The following is an 8,075-nucleotide window of genomic DNA, read 5'->3' on the forward strand; positions in this document are numbered from 1 at the left end:
CACACACGCGGCTCCAGAGGGTGGTAGTAAGGGGCTAATAGCTTCATGAAGGATGAGATCCAACCTAATTTGCACCATGCAAATTCCCTGTGGTGACAGCACCTACAAGGCAACCATATTAATGTTCAGTCTGCATCTGTAGTCGCGTTGAAAATTTACTGTTCACATTTGTCGATTTAAGTGATGGAATAAGCTGGACTTCACGTGTGAAGACAGGGAGGGAAAACAAAAAGCCAAAAAAAAAAAAAACCTGAAAAGGTGTGATTCCCTGTTACTAACCTCTTTGACATCCTTGCTGTGACGATCTGTACCAGGCTGAGAAATGCTCAAATTATTCTTTTCGTTTTTTATTCATGACCTGAGGGACATCCTTACTTACCTTGTTACTGCTTTGCTCCTAGTAAGACTCAATCTCCCTCTGCCTCTCTCTGCTCCTCTTTTGCATTCTCCTCGTTTATTCATTTCCCGTCTTATCTTCCCTGTGTGTGATAACTCACTATAAGCTCATGTATTCATGGGTGATTGCTTATTTGCATAAAGTATAGAGTGCAGTAGTGGAGGTGGCATAAAGAGGCAGCCCTAAAAGAGTTAGCATGTATGTTTTTGTGATTAAAAGCACTGATAAAGAAGTGTCCATTTGATAAACTAATCATTAAGATATTTATTTAACGACTAGTAAAGTGGTTGCTGCCATCCCATTTTAAAAATATGAGAACATCTAGTTTAACATGTATTGTATCTTATTGTTTCTTAAAATTACTGATAAAACATAAAACCTTTACATGCAAGTGATAAGATGGTATGATACATATTATTTATATGTATTCTAAACAATTCACTTGTGCAATTCATTTCTTCTTTGTAGTGTTATATTCAGACTCTTTTCTGTCTTTTATGCAGGTGTTTCATTCTCATGGATTGATTAGGGTGAAAATACAAATGGGTTCCAGGTACAAGAACATTATTTAATTGGTTTACTTGTCATAATCTGCTGATAATGAAAATGTATCATGCTGTTTTCAGTTCAGACTATGAGTTGATAGCATGTGTTAAGCCACAGTGTAAATGCAGCTTCTGGGGAAATAAATCATCTTGAACCACAACAGTCAGTGCACACTATGATACTGATGGTTTATCTTTGGGAAGCATATCTTCTGGGTATGTTCCTATTGACTCGAAAAAGTTATCAACTGAACACATTCAGGGTTTTAATATCTGCATTTTTATGCACATAGAGAGCAGTGTGAATACTGTAAGCTATTTTGTTTGTTCATCATCTCAAGATTTTGCCGTCTGGTAACCCACCATTTGCTCAATACAAACACAAACATTTCTTCAAATGTAACTGCAGAAAAGTTTTATTTGTATTCATATGTTGCACTGGACCTATTGCATAACTTGGTATCTTTGAGCACTGAACTGTTATCCATCCATCCATCTTCTATACCCGCTTTTCCTGTTCAGGGTCACGGGGATCCGCTGGAGCCTATCCCAGCTCTCTCTCGGGTGGAAGGCAGGGGTACACCCTAGACAGGTCACCAGTCTGTCGCAGGGCCACATATAGACACACAAAGACAGACAACCTCACACACTCACACTCACTCCTACGGGCAATTTTAGAGTCACCAATCAACCTGACATGCATGTTTTTGGACTGTGGGAGGAAACCGGAGTACCCGGAGTAAACACTGAACTGTTATTTAAATTGAAATTCAGAGGTGAAGTGTCCCTCACACATCCAAAATAAACAACACTTTTTTGAAGGGTAGGAGCCATTGGTTTAATCTTAACAATACATTATCAGTTTATTGATAATACTTTGTTTTCTGGTCCTGTATTTTCCAGCATTTTCCTATTTTCTGGAAACGTTTCTCATAATATACTTTAAATTAGTTGGTATTTCCAAAAAAGCTGTAGTCAGGTGGGTACTATAAGCTAAATGAATAAATTGTAATTATAGTGCCTGCGTATAATTATTTTTAGTTTTAAAGAAAAAACAGGAAATCATGAAGTGTGAATACAGATCATAAATAGATGTGAATATATACACCATAAGGTCTTTGAGAAATTCTTAATTTAAAATTTTCATGACTTTTAACTGCCATTTAATAACCATCACCTTATACATAAATATTAATGTTTGTGCATATTGGTTTAATTACATGCTTATCTATAGCTTTCATCTGCATGAAACTGCTTTCAAACTGATATGATTAAGTGAAATGGAGATTTACTTAGGCTACATATGTCCTAAAATAAAGTGACTTTCTTGGAATTATCCCAGTTACGAGAGTCCTGGACCATAAAGCGTTAACAGTTTATCATATATTTTTTATGTAAAATCTAAATCTGAATCTTAATCTGAAAGTAAATAGTGACTGTATCTTCCTGATAAATGCAGTGAAGTAAAAACTACATACTGTATATCTAAGTCAACGTATTCTACTAATGATCTCTGAACAATCTCATCAGAAAATCATCTGTATGAACAAAATTCATATTTTAGTCATTGTATTCACCGTGTTCACCCAGTCTCCTATTTATTCATTCTGTTCAAATAGCATCAGGCTGGCATTAACAGATACAGTATGTCCCATCTAGTCTGTTACAATTCACTGATGCATTGATTCACAACAGAGAACATAAATTCAGAGGTCTGTAACAATGCACAGAATCGGATCTGTGTAAATGTCAACACTCTATTGTTGACTAACAATCAATAGAGGCAGTCATTTGAGGCATTTGGCCTAAGTTTATTCAATATTATTCTCACTGAGTTCCTAAGCAATTGCTCTTGATGGCCACTGAGAGCCTGACAGTGAGCTTGTACAGACTGCTGCTGTTTTTGAAATGGTCAAGTAAGATTAGGTCACATTGTTGGTATTTAAGACTGTTTTACTGTTGGACCAGTCATTTTTCTGTGCAATGCAATGCTATATTTGATTTCACTTTGGAGATTATTGGGTAATATGTTTGTGTAAAGTGAAGAATTAATGATTGAAAACATGTTAATTTTAAGCATGATTAAGCTTATGTTGACAAAACACAAAGTCCAAATAACCCTTAGACTGTTGAACTACTATACTGTAGTCGCCATTTTTAAAATTTCTTTTTCAAGAACTCCTTTTACCCTGTAGCAGGACTCTTAAATGTCATTAGAAAATGTGCAGGTGTGTGTTTTCAGATTTCAGAGAACATAAATTTTGTGTCAGAAAGCAAGGTCCAAAATACATTACATCCTTTTCTGCACCTACAGAAGCTGTAGCCAATTCATAAGCAGTCTGTATCCTACAAGTCTCATCTTATTAAGCTGGGTCACATAATGCCACACAGCCAGCAGGGTCCTATCTGACAGGTGCATTACCCAGACGTCTCCTCTCACCTTGTTTTGTGCCTCTGTGTCCCATTGGCGATGTATGTGTTGAGGCAAAAATATGTATGTGTTGCTAAGCCCCCAGCTGTGTGGATGGCCCTCAGCCCTATAACGCTGTCACTTCTGCAGCTAACAACAATCACTCTCATCACGTACCATAATTAGAAAGGGGACAAGATGTCATGTCAAACTGCCCACACTGCAGTCTCTGCTGTCTGCAGCATCAATAAGCTGTGTCCACACACTCAGATGTCTCACACAGGGGAGCTGCTATTCTGTACCATCTGCTGAAAACAAAATTATGTGAATAAGATGACAAATGTGGCATTAATATGTATGATCTCTTAGGTCAGTTTTGATAACTGTACTTGAACGTTGAAAGTTTTAACAGGGATGTTATATATCTTTTTCTGTTCATTTTCTAGAAAATCTTTGTGCCAGATACATTAGTTACCCAAATTAGCAATTACAGTTTGGCACTTTATTATCACTTTTATCAACTCACATAAAACTTGCAAAGGTTGCTGTGGCAGTTCACTGGAGAACTTACAGTATGTGCTTGCACTCAGGGCTAAGGTCATGTATTAAGTAATATTTCTAAGAAAAGTAGTTTTTGAAACATAAATTGTACAGTTGAAAAAATGGACATTTGATTTTTCATGTGGCTCTTCTAGAGAAATTTGGACTTTTATTACATAAATTTAATACATTTGTCAAGGACCATGTATTTAAAGAGTACTTTCAGTTAAGATGAATATTTGGGAGTATTAGTAGTGGCTATTGCAACCTTGAACTGCTATCCTTAAGCAGAGATAATAAACAGGCTACAGAGATCTGGTAATCCCAGTTATTTTTAACTCCACTCCAGAATCTCTTTCTTTTCAGCCTTGCAGTCTTCAAACCGAACTGACTCAGGTGGCATCACTGGAGGCAATCTAACAGTTTTTTGCACAGTCCCTCTGGAGCCACAAAAGACTTTATAATTAATTTTTTCACATATGGAGTAGTACACTGCAACACCTGTGATCAGACTTTGGTGTGTAGAGTTTCTCTTCTAACAGTTGAGAAAAGATCATTTTAGCAGGTTTAGCTACTTACTTCTTAGCATACTGTATGTAGTCCCTGTGCAGATAAACCTTTCTTCGTGAACTCAGTCTTTCTAACAGTCTTTCTTTGCTTGAACTTTTTCACCTCAACATGTCAACATCTCATCAGCTGTGGCTTTACATGTTTGAGACTGAGCTTGACAACATGTCATGCTATAACCTCTAAGATGTTGTTTCTTCTCCAGCACATTCTGTAGTATGTGCTGGAAACTAACCATGTGGTTAGACAGTTGTTGAGGTTGACTGTAACTGGGACCTATGCCATAACCGTCCCTGCTCTGAGATACCTCCCCTCTTACCTCTAACCCCCTGACACACCTAAAGGAAGGCATTCATTTGTTCATCCCATCTGTGGCCACAGACACATGCACTCAGTACCAGACACTCTTAGACAGTCCACTTCTATCATATATACTGACATATAAAAAATATTGTGAATATATATATATATATATATATATATATATATATATATATAACAATCACTCTCATCATATATATATATATATATATATATATATATATATATATATATATATATATATATATATATATATATACCTCAGGTTCATGTATATCAAACATGTGACATTTGCCATTATGAAATATTCCTAACCAACACATTTTTAAAAATATCTTTTGTCTTTTAATGTTAACTCATAATTTAAACACAGAGAATCCTTGAAACTCCAAAACATGACAGAAAGCAATAGCAACAAATTAATATTTGCAAAGTGTTTAGAATGCAGCCCATCTCCATGCAGGTCAGGATCAGCCAGATGCTCATTAATACAGCTCTAACTTGGAGACCTCCATGAGAAGTTATGTGTGATGAAGTTTTGAAAAGCTCAAGGTCGCTTCCTGTTTATTTGCACTTGGTCACATACTGGCTGTCAAGCCACTGACTACTTTGCTGACCCCCCTGTTCTGGCTGTGGCATAGCAACATGACAGTTACTGTATTTCATTTTATATTCATTTGAATCATCATTTTGCTCTTCAACTTTCGGGACTATTAGAGTTTACTTAAATACTTTATTCTCCTTGGATTGTTGTCCACTTATTAGACAAGGATATTGGACAATTATTCACATAATCAAACCATTTCCTGTTAATTAACTGTTTAATAGGTAAAACAAAGGGAATAAAATGACTTACTGTACAGATCTCAGATAAAGAAGAATCTACTCTTATCACAGTGGAAATACATAGTATGATAATATGGGATGCTGATGAACTTTTTCAAGACTGTAATTAGTTGGTGTCCATTCTCACTTGCTTTGTCATTCCTTTCTTTCTCCATATCAGGTAGGGATAAAATACTCAGTAAAAGAGAGTAGGATGGCATCCAAAAATAACACAACTTCTTGTAATCATTAAGATGAGAAAGTGGAGGAACAGCTGCTTACAACAAAATAAACACATTAACGCCAATGCTCCACAGTGTGCAATCACAGAGGCCCAAAGAGACAGCTGTAAGCCTTTAATTACAATGACATTCAGCTTCTCTTTCATTCTTTTTCAGCATTCTCACAAATTTCTTGTCTTATTTATATCCTTTTTTTCAGTGTTGCTACAGTATTATCAAACATAAATAAGAAGGATTTTCACTTAATGCATGCAGAAGTCTTCTCTATGAATAACAATATCCACAGACATATGCTCAGTGAAGTTCACTTCAAGTAAATTACCTTATTACCTTATCCATCTTCTCATCCACTTTTCAGCAGGAAAGTAAGTTAGTACATTTTTCAAACTATCAAACTATGAACTTGATTCCTGCTAAGTTTATTTTTGAGCATAATGTTGACAAGTATTTTCTCAAATGTGAAACTCCCTTATGATTGATTGAAGATTAAGGATGAAATAAAACAACAGGATTTTTGTTTTGGAAATTTAAACACAACTAAAACATTCTTTAAATTGTAGGTAACATATCATCAGTATTTTATTCCCCATTACAAAATGCACAGAATAACACTTTTTAATACTACCATTCCATCATCCATCATTCTTTTCAGTATTTTTTGCATTGTGAACTCTGCTATATGCTTTATTTTCCCACACTGTGCTTTCTCTGCTGCACACAGGTTGAATGATTAATACTGGAAAAGCAGATTTAGCAAGTAGCAAAAGTTTGGGGTTTTGGGTCTAGAGAAAAAGAGTTGTAAATTTTGTACAGAATATTGTGAAAATGAAGCTAAACAATGAACAGAGAGAATGACAAATGAGGAAGAGGCCTGTGTTCTACAGGAATGATGCTTAATTACATGCAAAGCTGCCATTTAGAGCCCATTGTCCCGCCTATATGTTGGCAGACCTCAGCGCAATGTGTTGACTGCATCCTTCCTTTTGCTTTCTTGATTTGTTTTTCTTCCCCCATTCTGAGGGTTACACAGCATAACCATTCTGAACCCTTTATAATTTTCCCAGTAATCAGTCTGTTCTTTTTTTGTGACAAAGCTTTAATCAAACATACATCTCATAGCCTCTACCAGCCAGAAATGTGCTATTCCGACAGAAACACAAAAAGGCATGCAATTACTCCCAGAGGACCTGTCCCTCCTCTCCGCTACAGCTGCAGAAAAGAGGGCACTATTCCAAACACGTCCTCCTCTTTTCTCTTCTTTTTCCTTTCTACTTCGTGTTGGAAAGCAATATCACCCAGCCCAAACCATAATGACAGAGGATATAAAGATGTGTAATAGTAGCTTACTGCTCTCTTCCTTTGTAGAAATCTCACCTTATTTCAAAAATTTTTATCCTGGAATTGTATATAGAATAAGTCATTTGTGCAAAGGTTAATATTTGAGGCCTTTCATTTGACACCTAAATAAAAGGCAGAAAGAACAAAGGCAACTGAAACAAAACGCTGTGTGTTTATTACTTTTTCATTTTTTGAAAATATTTTACAGTAGGGTATAGTGATAGGGAGAAGTATTATGGCAAATCAAACAGTCATATTTCTTCTGCTATCCCAGCAGTATGGATTTAATAAAATCTGAATCCGTAGTCTTGAGATGCTATATCTATTGAATGGCAAAAGAGAAAATAATGCAATTTGGTCTTTGTGACTATATAGCATTAAAATAGTCTTTAACATAAATTACACTCTCCTAAAACATGTCCTCCTAACTTTTAACAGCAAATTCAGTGGGAAAATTTAGTGATGCTTTAAAATGGCCCAGACTGTAAGGCAACAAAGAAGATGGAAAAGTCCTTGCTTGAAATAAGTGTCAAATTTAAAGTGATTCTGTGCACTCACAGGGGTGCAGACCAACTTAAATGAGGGCAGCAAAGTATTTAACATGGATCACTGATCTCAGTGCACGGCTCTCGCTAGGCTTTTTTGGTTATTCTACAGTCACTCTGTATGTTTATCTTATGCTTTGTGTAAATTATTAAATATTTTGAGTTTTTGCAGTCGTGGCTCTACCTCAGACAGATGACAAAGATTATCTTTATTAACCAAGTCCTATTAATGCAAAATGTACACATTTTGCCTAGGCTTTCCTTTTGCTATTAAAACAGAGAAAATGCAGGTTAAAATGCTGTGGCAAGCAAACACTGCTGACCAGGATTAACAATATCTGTCCA

Source organism: Mastacembelus armatus, chromosome 21 (genome assembly GCF_900324485.2).
Source record: "Mastacembelus armatus chromosome 21, fMasArm1.2, whole genome shotgun sequence".
NCBI lineage: Eukaryota > Metazoa > Chordata > Actinopteri > Synbranchiformes > Mastacembelidae > Mastacembelus > Mastacembelus armatus.